The 18,201-nt window shown below is 42.5% G+C and overlaps 1 pseudogene; it reads right to left on the bottom strand.

Moving 5' to 3' along the window:
• Nucleotides 1-17,567: 17,567 nt before the first annotated feature.
• The window catches only part of LOC101348597 (nucleoside diphosphate-linked moiety X motif 19-like), a 2,418-nt pseudogene continuing 1,784 nt past the window's right edge, over nucleotides 17,568-18,201 (bottom strand).

Below are 18,201 nucleotides of genomic sequence, written 5' to 3'. Positions count from 1 at the left end.
TACAACAAACTGACAGACAAGTGGTGGAGATTAACATTAAGAAAGGCAAAGTGTCAACAATTTGACATTTTTGGTCACCCGTTTCACTGACTTCATACACATCTTGAAAGAAAGCATCTCGCTGTTACTCGAACAGGGTCCAGGCCCTGGAGCAGTCAAGCCAATGAAATGTACTCCAAGCCAGAAAGAGCGAGAAAGTTTTATTTAGGAGGTGTCCACCACCAGGGATCTGATAGCAATGCAGGCTGTCTCTATGGAGTCCCAAAAGGCATTTTTACTTTAGAGCTTATATATGATTTTTACAAAGGTTAGAAGTGTTGTTATTCATTATAAGGTAATTACAAGACACTCTTTATCATATTAAAGAGATACATCCAGACATTTCCTTATCAAGGCTAAAGATATATATATCAGACATCTGGGCTCTAATCTTCCTATGGGGGATCATAAGCCACAGGTGTCTGGACAGAGCAAAACAAAGTCATTAACAAAGGTATGTGGAAAGGAGAAGGCAAAGAAAAAAAAACTTACAGGTTCATCATGGCGTTAGTTATGTCAAGCTTTCAGTTGCCCATTCTGAAAATGAGAAAACATGCTGGGGAGTATTAGGGTCACACTGCTAGTTATAAACAGGAAAACAGGGTGATGAGTAGATTGGGAGTGGGATAGAGATGATGAGCTCAATTTTTAATATATTGCTGTGGTGTGCCACTCAGACCTACTTTACAGAAAAGCAAGTGCAGCAATGGCTCTTAACCACGGGATCCACAGATCTCATCACATACTGCACCTCTGGTCCTAACATACTATGCTACTTGGAAGCTGAACCCTGGGAGAGCAATAGAAAGGCCTTTCAAAGGCACAGCTGTGGCACTAACTTGGTTATAATACTCTGTAAGGATGGGGTGTCATCCTCCAGGATGCAAATGCATCTTAAATCAATGACCAATATGTTACGCTATATCCTCACAGAGTAGAATGCATAGGTCTGCAAATCAAAGGTAGAAGCAGAAGGTGCACTCTCCTACCATCACTCCCAGTGACTCACTTAGAGAATATACGTTTCTTCTTCCTACAACTCCAGGCTCTGAGAGTTAGAAGTGCTGGTTCTCAGAGGGGCAGGCTTCCACCAGGAAACACAAGAAGAGACTCTATTAAACTTCAAGCTATGGCTGCCACTTAGTTCCCCTCAGGCTCCTTGTTCCAAGATAACATCAAGCAAGGAAAGAAGTCACCATCCTGGCAGGGGTAATTACCTCTGATCATCAGGAGGAGTAAGACTTCTGGGTACTTATTTCCCCAGCTGCTCAGGAAGTTGACTGCTGATGATTACAGCCGGATTTCTTCCCCAGGCATTGCCCTAGGCTGAAGGGAGCTGCCCCTCCCAAGACTATGTCCCTTCCCCAGGAGCAGCCTACACCCAATGACCGGTGGATCTGAGCATACAAAGGCCAAGTCTCTTGCCCAGTTTGAGACCATTTGAAAGGGTCACTCTAGGGACTGACTGAGACCTTTGTTATGACTGCATCACAGTTTAACCTCTCCTTTTGCCAATCCTGCTGCCTTGGCTTCTTCCAGGTGTTGCACCTAAAAGCACTCCCAATAAACCTCCCACGTGCGAACCTCCATCTCAGAGTTTACTTCTCAGGGAACCCAAGCTAAGCAAGGTGGCTCAGACACATGCCAGGTAAATAGCTGAAAATATGGGCTGCTATTCACAAGAAGGATCTGTGGAGGGTGAGGGGATACAGGCAATCTCCCTTTCAGCAATGTTTATATTTTGTAAGGAATTGCTATGTGATTTCTTTAAAAAAAAAAAAAAAAAGATGTTGCTTCTGATCACTGCTTAGAGTCAGTGCCAGGTACACCCTTCCTACCAGGCAATGCAGGACTCTGGGTACACCTGAGGTGGATACATGAAGGATGTCCCCCTATCCACCCCTTTCCGTATCCAAAGCCTTCCTCTTTCCCTTTGGAGGTGGTGATGGGGGGGGCAGGCATTTAGCCAGATTACTTATTAGGGTTTGTTTATTTTTATTACCCGCATTCTCCCAGAAAGAATTTAAGGCTGCCTTTTCAGAATATTGTATGAACCCAACGTTTAACCACATCTCACACCAATTTCTTAGAAAAGGTATAGGCCACTTTATACTGGTTTCCACCTCAAGCTCTCTAAGAAGCCAAAACCGCTTCATAACTTCCTTACACTAACATAACCAGTTGCCAGTGAGTCGATTCCAACTCACGGTGACCTCGTGTAACTGCTCCATAAGGTTCACCAGGCCTTTTTCGAGGCACCTGTGGCAGTGATTTTGAACCACCAACTTTTCAGTTAGCAGTCAAGCACCCAAGGACTACTTCACACTGCCTTAAAAAAAAAAAAAAAAAAAAAAAAACCAAACCCATTGCCATTTACTTGATTCTGACTCACAGCGACCATACAGGACAGAGTAGAACAGCCCCATAGAGTTTCCAAGGAGCACCTGGTGGATTTGAACTGCCAACTTTTGGTTAGCAGCTGTAGGCACTTAACCACTACATCACAAGGGTTTCCTTAGGGGTGGAGAATCCCATCTCATCCAGAATGGTGTCTGCCCAAGACCAAGAATTAAAGCAAAAAAGTTTGGAAAAGGGCGTACCCACAAGAACCAGAAGACTCAAGCGCCCCCTGGTGCTTTTCTGCTGACAAAACAAAAAACAAAAGGTCGGAGTCTGAGTAGGGTGCAAAAGCCCCTGGTATGCATTTCTAAGGAGATTGCTGCCTTCAGGAAATGTTCTTCCCTAAACAAAACTCCTATATCATATCCAAAAATAACATCTAGAAGTTTCTAAGCACCTGCTCTGTGCCAGGATCTGCCCTTGGCCTATTACTACATTATCTTGTTTAACTCTGACAAGAATCATTGTCACACATGAGAAAGGACCTGAGAAGTTAAAGGATTTGCTAAAACCACTGTGCTCAAAAAGCCTCTGCTCTTTGCAGTATACAGCATGGCTTCCCATGGAAAACTCACCCAGAAATTCTCCTGGATAATCTGGATTTTTGCTTAAAGAGTGAGTGTTATAAAAAGCAAAATTTCCTTTTCACTTGGAAGGTGAACAGTGGCTCTCAGCCCCAGGTGGTGGAATCTGCCAGGGAGATCCCCATGCTGGCTGGGGAGGGAGACAGGAGAGAAAGCCTTGCCTGAGGGGGAGCTCTGTGATCTAGCTAATCTTCCTCCAGGTATCTCCCCATCTTGCTCTTCTATTTATCCCAAACCAGGCCCTCAACAAATGGACAGCTACATGGCCCTGTAAAGTGATCAGAGGACTAAGATACTATGTGAGGGTTAAGCCTCTGTAGGTTTGTCTATGTCCATTTTATGCCCTTCTGAATTTGCTTGGGAATGTAATAACTGCTTTAAGGTGTTGTGAAAAACATGGAATTTTTAAGTCAGACAAGACTGTTGAGTTATTTTACAGATGAGGAAACTTCTATACGTGAGAATTTGAGTGAGCCATGTGAATTCTTTGAAGTCTCAGTTTCCTCAAATGGGTGACCCTAATACTCCCCAGCATGTTTTCTCCTTTTCAAAATGGGCAACTGAGAGCTTGACATAACTAACGCCATGATGAACCTGTACGGTTTTTTTTTCCTTTTTCTTTGCCTTCTCCTTTCCGCATACCTTTGTTAATGACTTGTTTTGCTCTGTCCCACCACCTGCGGCTTATGACCCCCCCACAGGAAGATTAGAAACCAGATGTCTGACATATATATCTTTAGCCTGATAAGGAGATGTCTGGCGTGTATCTCTTTAGTATGGTAAAGAGTCTCTTGTAATTACCTTATAATAAATAACTCATCCAGCCATGGCATCTGCGGGCTCCAAAAACACTTCTAACCTTTGTAAAAATCATATATAAGCTCTAACGTATAAATGCCTTTTGGGACTCCACAGAGACAGCCTGCATTGCTGATAGATCCCCGTTGATGGCCACCTCCTAAATAAACTATCTCACTATTTCTGACTTGGATTACGTTTCATCGGCTCGACTGCTCCAGGGCACGGACCCTAATTGGGCAACAAATGTAAAATAAGTATAATAGTAACTTATTGTTATAGGGGTGTTGCAAGGATTAAATGAGATATGTATAAAGCATGTACACAATGCCTAGCATATCATAGACCTTAATACTATTAAAATTATTTTAATGAGAAAATGTGCTCTCATTTGAGGTACGTCCACAACATTTTAGTATAATTTCTTATCTGTTTTGGTTAAAATCTTGTAATGGTCACTCTCAGCGCCCCTCCCAGATGTCCTCTGGTTCCTTCCGAGTGCCGCTCCCCAGCTTCCGGGTGCACTCACCTCTGACGCGACTGTACCTGCCTCTCTCTAGAAAGGACTCCAGGGGCTAATAGAGCCGGAAGTGCCTGGGCCTCAACTGACGGGTGGGGGAGTGTGAAAGCCCAGATAGCTTGCCTTCAGTAGGGACAAACCCTGAAGCGTAATTTACTTACGTTTTAGAGTTCCCTGGTGGGATCAAACAGAGGATGACTCTGCCTGAAATTCCACTCTTGCTTGATTGACTTCTTTCCCTTCCTTATCTTGGCTTCCCACACCCTTATTGGTTTCTTCTGGGAATATTACCTTAATAAACCCCTTGATAATGAACCCCTATGTCGGGGTCGGCTTCTGGGGAATGCAGCCTAGGAGAGATCCTGTCCTTCTGTGTACTACGAGGAGAAAAGGCCGTCTTTTCAAAGACTTCTAAACCCTGCAAAAAGGACCCTGGGTGGCACAAGTGGTTTGCCATCAGCTACTAAGCTAAAGGTTGGTGGTTTGAACCCACCCAGCCGCTCCACCGAAGATAGGCCTGGCGAACTGCTTCTGTAAAGATTCCAGCCAAGAAAACCCTATGGAGCAGTTCTACTCTGTAACACACGCAGTTTCCATGAGTTGCAATCGACTCCATGACAAAAGAGTTTGGTTTTTTTAAATCCTGCAGAAAGGGCAGGGAACATAGGGCTTGACAAGACAGGGTCGTGGGTGTTCAGGATGCTGGTCCCTCACCACCGCAATTAGGAGATAAAAGGGAGGTAAGATCAAAGCGCTCTATTTCTGAATCATCCCATTTGAAATTTGAGTAACAAATGTTCTTACCCTTTCAACTTATCTTCCTGAGCCTTGGTCCTCCATCTGTGAAGCTTTGATATGTGTGCGTGTGTGTGCATGTGCGTATGCGTGTGTGTGTTTGTGTGTGTGAGGCTTTTAAACTAGCAAGTTCCCCAGAGAATTCCTGGGAATGCCTGTAATAGTATTTTAAACAAAATATGTTTGTTGTTGTTGTTGTTAGGTGCCATTGAGTTGGTTCAGACTCATAGCAACCATATTGGACAGAGTAGAACTGACCCATAGGATTTCTAAGGAGCAGCTGGTAGATTCGAACTGCCAACCTTTTGGTCAGCAATCGAGCTCTTAACCAGTGTGCCACCAGAGCTCCAAAATATGTTTAAGTTAGTATATTTTCCCTCTTCTCCAGTTTAACTCACTATTGTCAAAGACTGCAACAAACCCTGATTAGCACGTGGCTGGCTAGAACAGAAGTGCGGTTATCCACGCAAACAGTGCAGGCACATCAGCGCAGGCACAGTAACCACTGAAGAAGCCATTCTTCTCTGTCATCAGTCTGTTTAAACCCAACAGCTGTTTACTGAGTGCCCTCTGTGCGCCAAGCACTCTGCTATGTGCAACAGCGAGTGACATTAACACAGTCTTTGCCCTCACTGATCGTCAGGCAAAGAGTAATAACCAAACAAATAAGCATATAATTACTAATAATGCTAAATGACAAGAAGGTAAAAGCACAAGAACATATAATAGGGGATCTGACATAGGGTAAAGGACGGTACTTCTGAGCGTGTGAAGAGAGGATGAATGGAGGAAAGGAGATAAAGCAGTGCAGGCTGAAGGAACCCAGTGCAAAGATTCTGAGGCAGAGAGAGCATGTCACATTACAGGAAAAGTACTGGAGACCTGTGAATGTATCAAGTGAATGTGGAGGGAAACAGCACTGGAGAGGTGATCAGGAGCCAGGTCGCGTAGGACCAGAGACCACTGAGCACCTTCCCTGCCACAAACTCCTGCCTAACTAGACCCCTCCCTGCCCACCTCTGGGATGCATGAACCACCCCTCCCTAGCAGGTCTGCCTGGTCTCTGAACCTTTCCACTCGGTTCCATCCTGATTTCAACTACATTAAATTTCTGGTATTTTCTAAGACTTTGTATTTTATTATGAGTCGAGACAGTGCAAAACATATAGTACTCTAATGGTAGAAGTGCAGAACATAAACAGGGAGAAAAGAAGATTGTAGTATAACAAGTAGTAGCCAAATCCTAGACAACTATTTCCCAGTGATAGTGATTAAGGGGTCCATGTTGAGAAGCTGTGAATTGTAGCCCCTCCTTTCCCAGGATAAATACCATAAATGCTCCCAAAAGACAGTTCTTCTGCTTTGCTGGTAAACCTGAAGTAGAACACCACTTACCAGAGACCCCTGAGCACCTGAAGTTTTTTAAATTCAGCATTGATGCTAAAACATACAGCTTTACCAACAATTACCAAAATAAATGTGAAGGACTCTCTCTTTATAGTGAATGACATCTGCAATGATGAAAGTTCAAGGGAAAAAAGCCCAAGATACAGCCCTTCAAAAATGAAAGAGAATTCAGGAGAGGAGTGAACCTTGAGATTCAGAGCTCTTGAAAGGCAGTGTTTTCTTTTCACTTGAGTCTGCTTAAAATCGGCATGCTGTGTTTCAGGGACAGGGACACTAATGAATCCAGTAAAGCAAGTTACAAAAACACAAAATGGAACCTACATAGCCTTTCTGCTCAGGTTTTACATTCTCCCAGCTCCCAATCAGGGCTGCATCGAAAGCTGACCTCGTGCAGTTCTTCTGCTTGAATCCCACCAACACACCCAGCTGGATCCAGACCACTGTAGGTGAAGGTCAACATCACTGAAGTCTTCTATTTTATAGAAAACTATGCCTGCTCAAAGGTAGAGAACAAGACTTAAAATAAACACTGTACGAAGATATCACTTTGCCAAATTCACTAGAACCAAAAACCACTGCCATCAAGTCGATTTCAACTCATAGCGACCCTGTAGGACAGAGTAGAACTGCTCCATAGGCGTTCCAAGGCTATGAATCTTCATGGAAGCAGGTCGCCACATCTTTCTCCCAGGAGCACCTGGTGGATTCAAACCACTGACCTTTTGGGTAGCAGCCTAGCACTTTAACCACTTCACCACCAGGGCTCCTCAAATGCACTAGAAGTTAAAAAAGAGAGGGAAGGGAAGGAGAAAGAAAAGAAAGTGGAGACTTTTTCAATTCTCAAAAGAAAAGACTGAAGCGATTCACTCTGGGTTCTTAGAGCTTAACTTTTATTTTGAATCAAAGTTGGTTTTTTTCTATCAATCAAAAAGAAGAAGCTTACAAGGGGAGATAAACCTCAAATGTTCCCTAACTCGTAGTGTGTTTCATCAAGTGTGTTCCACAGTGAGACACGCATGCTGTGGCTCAGCCTCAGTCTTCGACAGAGGAATTATCCAGCTTGGAGATATTCCAGGGCCCTTGGCTCCCTGAGCTCTCAGCCTTTTAGCCAAGCCTTGTCTTATCATTCCCTGCAGTAATGGGCAAACTGAGCTGGAACGGAATTATTCTGGTAAATCCGCATGGCTACATTCCAGAGGGCTCTGCTTGGCTAACTAGTTCTTCATTCACCCACATTGACACTTACCCTGTGCCACCAGGGCTCCATCTCTGTGCTCCCAGGGGAGGTGAGTTTAGGAAGAACCTTATGTTTTCGTGACGTGACAACAGGGAAACCAGCAAAAGATCAACAACAGCTAAGGAGCAGCAGCAGCTGAAAGATGTCAGTGCAAACTCAGTGGATCAATGATTTCGAATAAAATTTTTTAAAGGAAGGTAATTTCTGCTTAGCCTAAGCAAGGTTCTGAGCTCCAACTTGACCTTGTCAAGTTCACACAGGAGCATTTAGGGCCAATCCCTGAAACACCATAGTGATATCTTGGAAGAAGTACAGCCAGAATGCTCCTTAAAGGGAGGATGGCGAGACTTCATCTCATATCTTTTGGACATGTTATCAGGAGGGACCTGTCCCTAGAAAAGGAGATCATGCTTGATAAAATAGAGGGTCAGCAAAAAAGAAGAAGACTCTGAATGAGATGGATTGACACAGCGGCTGCACCAATGGGCTCAAACATAACAATTATGTGGTGCAGGATCAGGCAGCATTTCGTTCTGTTGTACATAGGGTTGCTATGAATCATAACCGACTCAATGGCACCTAACAACAACAGTAATAATCTCCATTTATTGTGCCCCAGCTGTATTCCAGGCACTGTTTGAAATGGTTAATCTGCATTATATCATTTAATTCTCACAATAACTCCATAAGGTTATTGGTTATTGAGGCAGACACATCTGGGGTCCGAGGTCCTGTTTGCTCATTGATAGCTTGCTCATCAGGCGTCTGAAGGTGGGTACTTGCATTACCTTCATATCAAAACTATGAAACGGAAGCTCAGAGAGGTCAAATAAATTGCTCAAGGTCACACAACTAGAAAGAGCAGGTGTTCAAACCCAGAACAGCCTACCTCCAAAGCCCATACTTGCTCTCTCTATGCATCAGCCTTTCAAGGACAAGCACCAAGTCTTGTTCATCTCTTAGGCCAGCCATCAGCCACCAGAGCAGAATGTCAGTCAGGAAATAATACTGAACTGAAATAACACGACCCAAGGTGGCTCCAGTTCATAACACTGAGATCTCCAGGTGAGTTTATAATTCTCACCTGCTGGCTCATGAAAATAAACAGGAGGACACAAGGCCTCCTTTGTTCAAAGAGTGAGTAGGCCTCCATTGAGTGGCTCCCAGACCCTTTGATGGAGCAGAAGGAAAGACCTCCAGGGTGGGACTGGATTCTGACAGTCGCATACGCGCATAGACTGACACTTCTGAAGGCTAGGGAGGAAGTTGAGACCCTATGAAGGGAGAAATGAGAGTCCCTCTATAAGGAGATCTAACCCTCCCACAGCAAAATTTTCTTAAGTCCATAAAGGCGGCTGAAATAAGAGGGATGGATGTCAGGAGATGTAATCCCAGCTCTAATCACTTATCACCAGAGCTGCATTCCCCTGGCAGATGCAGAAGTGTTGGAGACCCTGAAAGGCTAAGGGAGACACACGGTGGCAACAGAGGCCCCTGGCCTCAGGAGCATAGGGAGGGTAACGAGTGCCAGGGGCATTCTCTAAGTTATGTCCCCTCCAATCCAGCCCCCAAGGAAAATCTCTAAATTTCACACCCCCCCCACACCCCGCATTTCAAGATGCATAGATGTTGATAGCGGTGGTCAGCAGAAACATCTTCCCCCGTCTTGTCCAGCTGCCTCAGTGAGGCACCCTTCATATTTGTGGCACCTCGGAATGTCTTTCGTGCCTTGTCTGGTGCCCCTTGGACTTGCACCCAGGGGCAAGTGTTCCCCTCTCCCCACTCACCCCCCACCCCTCGCTACACCTCTGCCCAGCCCAGGAAGTGCTCAACAGACGCTTGATGAACAAGTCAACAAGGAGCAAACAGACAGGCCCCTGGACGCTGGATGTTTTTGCCTCAAAACATCTCATGAGGTTAATTTTTAATTTCTTTTGGCCTATGGTGAGGATTTTGGCCCAGGTTTCTAGATGAGGGTTGAGCCTAGAAAATGCCAGCATTTTTAGGAAAGAGAAAGAGAAGAAAACTGAGTTGTCTCACCTGAGTCACACAGGTCAGTGAGGGAAACACTCTAAGAAGCCCGTTCGGAAGATGTCTCCTCCACAGCTTTTGCACTCCATAGGGTTTTCACATCTTCCTAAACCAAAGTCACCTGAAGCAGCTGTTATAAACACACAGGTTCTTGGGCGCTGCCCTACATTTACTGAATCTGAGTCCCCAGGGGTCTGGGCATAGGTGTTTTTAATCAATTCTGCAGGTCCTTTTACAAGTAGTCAAGTTTGGGAAACACAGCAGTAGAACAGGCCCTTCTTGCAGTACCCTCCCTTTCTGAGACAAGAGACACACCAGTGTAACAATTTTAAAAGCTATTTCTAAGTTCAAATGAATGTTTGTGATTTCAGATAAAAAAATAAAATACAATGGGAAAATCATCTTGAGAGAAGAGGGATTAAATTATAATGGACCATTTAGCAATTATTTTCAAAAGCAAGATGATTTTGAATAAAACCGCCAGCACAGCAGAAGCTAAAGGCTTGTTCCCCTGCATCAGACATGCTAATACCAATGTGCTAATATAGAAGACTTATTTGGAATTCTAATAAAAAAAATAAGTCCACTTGAGACATAACCGTATTTTTAGAGACTGCTTTCTTGGGAACTTCAGGCTTGAAATTAGAAAACTATGTGTGTTCCATGAGCAAACAACTGAGTAAGGTCTTGGTCCCAGTGCACCTTGCCAAAGACTGAACTATCCAGTCCCAACTAGAGAGCGGCTATGCAATACTTCTTTATTTCTACCGTCAGAGCTGCAGGAGGTGGGATGGGGCGTGGCTGACAAAAGGAGCTTTGGAAACAGGCAGACTTGGGTAGATTCAAGTCCTGCTTCCACTAGTATGTGTCCTTGGGCAAGCAATTTCAACTCTCTGGGTCTTGACTTCACCACATGTAAAAAGGAGCCTTGGTGGTACAGTGGTTAAAGCGTTCGGCTGCTAACTGAAAGGTTGATGGTTCAAACCCACCAGCTGCTCTGTGGGAGAAAGCTGTGGCAGTCTGCTTCATAAAGATTACAGCTTTGGAAACCCTATGGGGCAGTTCTCCTCTGTCATAGGGGGTCTCAATGAGTTAGAATTGACTCAAAAGCACAAAACAACAACAATAGGGATATCTCAGTCACAAGGTTGTTTTGAGTGTGAAATGAGTTGTTGTTGTCAGGTGCTGTTGAATCAGGTCTGACTCATAACGACCCTATGTATAACAGAATGAAACGCTGCCAAGTCCTGCACCATCCTCACAATCCTTGCTTTGTTTGAGCCCGTTGTTGCAACCACTGTGTCAATCCATCTCTTTGAGGGTCTTTCTCTTTTTCGCTGACTCTTACTTTACCAAGCATGATGTTCTCCAGGGACTGTTCCCTCCTGATAATGTGTCCAAAGTATGTGAGATGAAGTCTTGCCATCCTCACTTCTAAGGAGCGTTTTGGCTGTATTTCTTCCAAGACAGATTTGTTCGTTCTTTTGGCAGTCCATAGTATATTCAATATTCTTCACCAACACCATAATTCAAAGGTATCAATTCTTCTTCGGTCTTCCTTATTCATTGTCCAGTTTTCACATGTATATGAAGCGATTGAAAACACCATGGCTTGGGTCAGGTGCACTTTAGTCCTCAAAGTGATACCTGCTTTTTAACACTTTAAAGAAGTCTTTTGCAGATTTGCCCAATGCAATGCGTCATTTAATTTGACCACTGCTTCCATGGGTGTTGATTGTGGATCAAATAAAATGAAATCCTTGACAACTTCAATATTTTCTCTATTGATCATGATGTTGCTTATTAGTCCAGTTGTGAGGATTTTTGTTTTCTTTATGTTGAGGTGTAATCTATACTGAAAGCTATAGTCTTTGATCCTCATCAGTAAATGCTTCAAGTCCTCTGCTTTCAGCAAGCAAGGTTGTGTCATCTGCATATTGCAGGTTGTTAATGAGTCTTCCTCCAATCCTGATACTGCATTCTTCTTCATTTAGTCCAGCTTGTTGGATTATTTGCTCAACACACAGACTGCATAAGTATGGTGAAAGGATACAACCCTGACACACACCTGTCCTGATTTTAAACTACCCAGTATGCCCTTGTGAAATGAGTAAAGGTAGGTAAACACTTTAGCACAGTGCCTGCACACAGTCAATGCTCTGTAAGCATTAGCAAGTTTTATTACTGTTTTTATTGTGAATTCTTAATTTATCCCACTTTTTCATTAGTATGCCCATCACACACTACTAAAACATTTTCTATTTCTGGTTTCCAAATGTGCTTGCTGTATACCTCACATCTGAATTCTCACCCAGAGCAAGTAGCATCATCCACTTCAGCATCACAGCTTTAAAAAAAAAAAAAAATCTATTTCCAGATAATAAGTTGTTCTAAGTTGTTCCCACAATAAATAAGTGCCCCTTAAGGGGAATGGCCTGAATTTTTCTTTATTTTAACTATGTTGAAAAGTTAGATCTATAAATATATGTATACTCCCTACAATGTGATTCCCTCTTTTCCATTTAGCCAAGTCTATGTATCCTTTAAAACCTCCTCTGTGAGGCCTGTCTTCCCAGTGGACCGAGCCCATGATGGATCACACTTCACTGACCACCTAGATTCAGCCTTCATTCAAAAAGACTTAGCAAATTACACAACATGGTAAATGTAATTAATGTCACTGAATGGTTCACTTAAGAATGCTTAAAATGACAGATTTTTTGTTCTTAGTCTCTCTCTCTATATATATATATGTTACCACAATTTTCAAAAAATTACCAAATACCCTCTATTTGCTAGGCACCAACACTGTTTTTGTCTGTATCTTTCATCTGGCATTTTTCTTATCATGATCATATATGTACGCTGTTGTTTTATTCCTATTTCATCTTCACACTAGATTGTAAATCCCTCACAATCAGATACCATGCCAAATCCTTCTCTAAATTCCCAATGCCCAGTAAGTGCTTTACATATACCAGACCCCCCCAAAAAAGTTACTTGTTGATCACGATGCTGATTCTTATCCGTGTGTGGTAGTCACCTCAATATAGAGAAGATATGGTGCTAAACCAGCCTGTTTGGGCTTGCTAGTTGGTTACATGACCTTATGCAAGTCACTTTATCTCTAAGATCCCCTCTAGCTCTAGATTCTTTGGTTTCAGATGCAACTTACATCCATGTGCTTCTAAAGCTCACTTACTCCGTCTTGGGCCTCAGAATTTCCACTAAGGATGCCTCCCTCTGGTGAGCTCAGCATACGAGAAAGTTGAGGGACAGATAGGTCTGTGAATACATCACAGAATGGTTTCTGTATTTTCTTGGTAAAGTCATATATTCCGGTCTGTTTCATTTTAAAGTTCATAAATATTCTACTGATAAACTTATCCACATCCTACCTTGCCCTTTATCCTCTCCTTCCCTTCAGCAAAACATAAATAAAAACACATTCAGACTAAGTTGACTCCAAGCAGCACCACTTTCAACATTCCCTAGAGAACAATGAACTCAATAGTTGGTGACCTACCAAAGAGAAAAAGTGCAAAAGTAGAAAGACCAATATCTGTCCTGAAACGGACTGAAAATTCTCTGCTGTCTGATTTATTTTACTCATCATCCAGATGATTTGGCATCATTGAGACGTATCTTTTGCTTTGTTTATATTCTCAGCTTCAAAAGAAATTAATAAAATATAAAATAAATTTTAAAGCAATTTGTTAAGCCTTCAGTGAAGGGAGCTCTATTTGGACATATTTGTTATCTAAATTTGGCATCATAAATTCTATTTGAGTCTGACATTTGAATTCTTCCATCAACTTTCCTAGACCCCTAAAATGCAGATGTTCCTCCATATTTCCTTCTTCACTCGCATATATTTTCCAATGATGTCTTAAGTTGGGGCACCAGTTATAAAAGTTGCCTGAAATTGCATGGCTTCATTGGATAGCGAGGCCATGAGGTCATTCTCTTCAGAATCACTGATCTTCACGCTGCTCAGTGGAGGCACACTGTACCCATAACCCTGAGCATAACCCTGCCCGTGGGAACTGCTGGTACTGAGGCAGAAGGAACAAGGGCGTGGGTGATGAATTTTAATAAAGCCATCACTGTGACTGGAGAAGCAAAGTACAGGTGTGCTCAAGGTGGGAGAAAAGCATCGTTCAACTCCATGTACAGCACACTTCACTTTAATAAAGTATTAGTGGGATGTTCTTAGACAACTGAGGATGCATTTAACTCCTACCCTAAGCTGGCCAAGAAGGCAGTGATGAGAACGTCTGTCAATAAGCTTGGGTAGAAGGAATATAAGAAAGTCAGAGGAAGGTTATAGTTCTTAAACCTGCTGGTTGTACTCATGCCCAGGGAAGATGAGTTTCCATTTCTATTTCTATTAAAATTAAGCCACAGACCCCAGTTCCTGCCACTGGAACTATCTTGTTCATCCATAGCATCTTTCTGCTGTTCTTCAAGTCTTGTTGGACATGTAGGAGGGATCATAAACCAATTACACCCCTGGTGGAAATAACCTTTCAGGGAGTATGAAAAAGACTCTTGGCAATTTTTCTAAAATCTAAATAAGCACTTGATGCAGGAAGAAGAATAACTACTCTTATTATCTCTACTCCCAATTAATACACTGTTGCCTTGCCCAGTACTGAGATTTGTAATGTTATTTAAAGCTATAAACCAGGTCCATCATCTGTTCTTAAATTTAATAACTGGGCTCCGCAAGAAAAACAAAAGAAAAACTAACAAAATAAAAACAATTGCCATACAGCTAGAGTTTGGTCTTTTTACCAGTTCTCTCTGGCTGGGAACATTGCAGGTTAGTCTTGCTTTTTATGTACGATTTAGCAAATTCCCTCTTCCAGAACCTAGAGCAGGTCCCTATACCAAGAATTAGTTCAAGCATTTGATAAAAGGAAGCATGCAGCTTTCGTAAGGTCAAAGCCATTTGAAACTCTTCCATCCTTATTTTTAAAAACAAGCCCAATCGGCTCAGGGAGTGAAGAAATAATGCGTTACAAAAAACAATCTATTTCTCTACTGCTCTTAAATAATGTCCTGCTCTCTTCGTCTTTTTTTTTTCCTTCCACAATTTCCTTCCTGACCCTTCAATTTGCTATTTTCATCCACAAAGGACCGAGAACACCTTAGAATAGAGTGGATGTTCACAAAAAAGGAATTAAATAGGGCCATGTGGAATAGAAGAATCCCTGGTGGTGCAGTGGTTGAAGCACTCATCTGCTAACCGAAAGGTTGGTGGTTTGAACCTACCAGCCGCTCTGTGGTAGAAAAGACCTGGCGATCTGCTCCCATAAAGATTACAGCCTTGGAAACCCTACGGGGTAGTTCTGTTCTGCCCTATAAGATTACTATGAGTTGGAATCGACTCGATGGCAATGGGTTTGGTTTTTTGCTTTTTTGTGTGTGAGGAATGGACAGCCACAACTCAGTTTTTCAGGCATCAAGAATACATGATTTCATTCTCACCTTTGCCAACACAGATGAGTGGCACAAGATGAATATAGTCATTTTAATACAAATAAGAGTAATCACATGAGTGTTCAGAATCATCCAGGGTTCAGTTTTTCTTTTCTGATCCTCCTCTCTGAGTAGCAAATAAATTCTGTCAAGGGATGTGAGAGAGCATCAGTGCTCTCTGGGAGAAAATGGACAGTTCCACGTTTCCAGTGAGGAAGCACTAATGTGAAATTGTGCTGATTATACAGTAAAACCTGCAAAAGCCAGAACCGGTGTAAGGCAGAAACCTATCACAGAAGGAAAACATGCACATTTTCCACTAAATAGACAGCAATAGAACAGTGGTAACGGCACCGTGTCAAAGGTGGAAAACTTGCAAGACCTGGAAAAACAAGGCAGTCCCGTCAAGTTCTGGCTCTCACAGGTTTCACGGTATGTATCTCCATCTATATCTATATCGAGAGAGAGATAGATGGATCCCTGGTGGCACAGTGGTTAAGCACTCAGCTGCTAACCTAATGGTCAGTGGTTTGAACCCACCAGCTGCTCCATGGGAGAAAGATGTGGCAGTCTGCTTCAGTAAAGACATGGAAACCCTATGGGGCAGTTCTACTCTGTCCTGTAGGGTCACTATGAGTTGGAATTGACTTGATGATAGTGGCTTTGGTTTTTTTGGTTTCATGAAGCCAAATCTATATAACACAGAGCTGCTTCCTGGAGGTTTTCGGGGAAAAATATTTTTCCTCTCAAATATTATCAGGTAGGGAACACTTGAAACCAAACCAAATAACACTGAGCTACTTCCCAGAGGTTTTTGTGGAAAAATATTTTTCTTCTCAAATATTATCAGGTAGCAAATTGAACGGCCACACAAGAAGATCACAGTAGGTTACTGCAACCCAGTATCCCATGAACTTTGTTGGTCACACTACACTGTTTTGGCAAACCAAGCTGTACTCTTTGAGAAGAAAGAAAACAGATCTCAAGTTGAACACTTATTACAAATGGGACTTTCCCTCCTTAGTCTCTGTAGAGATAAATAAGCTCAAAAGCAAACCAACTTCCCCACCAGCTTCCTTCCATAGAGAAGCAATACTGTAGAGTGACTAATAGCATAACGTACAAGTCCACTTCTTCCTTTCCCAGCAGTGGGACTGAAGCTTCGGTTTCCCGTTTGAGCAAATTAAGCTGTTATCCATTTCATAGTACTGTTACGAGACATAAGATTAATGCACGTCAAAAACTTAGCCCAGTGTCTTGTACATAGTAGGCTGTCAATAATACTAGCAATAATTATTGCTATTTTTATTAATAAGTTGATGATAAGGCTTAGGGTTAACATTCTGTAAGTCTAATATTATCATAAAATATGGTTAACAAGATCATGTGTCACATAATTTTCCAGACGGTCTCAACTTCAAATATTTTTTTTTAATCAAATTACTTTTATTAAAAAGGTTTTTTGTAACAAAATAGGTTAAAGTTTTTTTTTTTGCAGAGCTTTTTAACATTATTATTCAGTATTATTATATATTGAAAATACAAAAATACTGTTATTCAGGAATAGCTACTGAGGTGTATTTCCTATATTTTAATTGATTTCCACATTCACAATCAGGAGAGTCCTACTATACACTTCTGCTTCAAAAGTTTTTAGTCCTTCAGGCATCTATAGTACATCTGTGAATGATTTTTTTCAGAGGCTGGAATCTTCAGAGCCCATATATGAATAAGAGTTCTTTCTGTGACTCTCACACTACTTCCCTCTCCATATATTATATCTGGTTTTAAAAAGAATTGTACTAAATCATCAAAGCTAAAGACACAGCATGAAAATAATGACATTATCACTTGGAGGTTGTCTCAGTCCACTGTTCACCCTCTGATATGTCACCCAATTCCAGCAGAGAGCCTAAGGAATTAATAAACCAACCTTTCTAAGCACTGGACCAGTGCTAATACACTGGACGATTAGAAGAAGAATGACAGCAGAACATCTTATTTAAGCTTTTGTGATAATCAAAATAATACAGAAGGAGAAACTCTTGTGAAATTATTCTCATTTTGGTAAGAAGATCATCAATACTTTATAGTTGTGGTACACTAAGATTTAAGGAATAAAATAAGCAAGAGCTCAGTATATACATTTGAAATAAAAAAGAATGTGCTATAACTTTTACAAGCACAAATTTCCTTAAGTTTCAGGCAGCTTTAGTCAACCCTCATTCATTAGGACTACTTCAAACAGGCCATCTTCCAAAGAAACAACCCCCTACATACGGCTCTTAGCCACTACACAGGTCTTAGGATAAACGTGTTTATGCTTTGTCGGTACAGACACATGGATACTATAAAGACGGCGATCTTGCATCACTACTCGGTGAAATTTTTTGCCTTCCTTCATGATTTCTGCAATTTTTTTCTCAGTGGATAAACTATTTTCTAAATAGTCTGAATCTTCCAAGTATACTTCATCTCCTGGTAAATAGCTGGAGTGCCCTATCTCAGTTAATAATGTGATCGGCAGCCATCTTTCCCTCCCTTCTAATGCACGATCCAAACAAAATTTGTGCAAGCCTGAGAGAGAGGCGAAATTTGCTAGTCGTCTTATTTCGTAGAACTGTGGGGGTGCCACCAAATTTCTTCTTATAGGAAACTTTCAGTTGCTTCTGACGGAGACAACCACTGGTAGCCCAGCACCTCGGCCATGTCCGGGCAGGCAGCATAGGAAGAAGGCTGTGGCCAAGCAACGGCCGCCGGGGCGCGTGAACGGCGTCCCCCCGGCGCTCCAATCGCGCAGCGCCCAGATGTCGGGCGTGCGGTCCAGGTGTGCGCACAGGTGCAGGAAGTGGCGCGGGTCGCTGCGGACGCGAGCGCGCCAAGCTTCCAGGTCGGGCGGCTGCGCG

Source organism: Trichechus manatus, unplaced genomic scaffold (assembly GCF_000243295.1).
Source record: "Trichechus manatus latirostris isolate Lorelei unplaced genomic scaffold, TriManLat1.0 scaffold00047, whole genome shotgun sequence".
Classification (NCBI taxonomy): Eukaryota; Metazoa; Chordata; class Mammalia; order Sirenia; family Trichechidae; genus Trichechus; species Trichechus manatus.
Note: the sequence above shows the minus strand (reverse complement) of the source record. Positions and strands in the feature narration are given on the sequence as shown.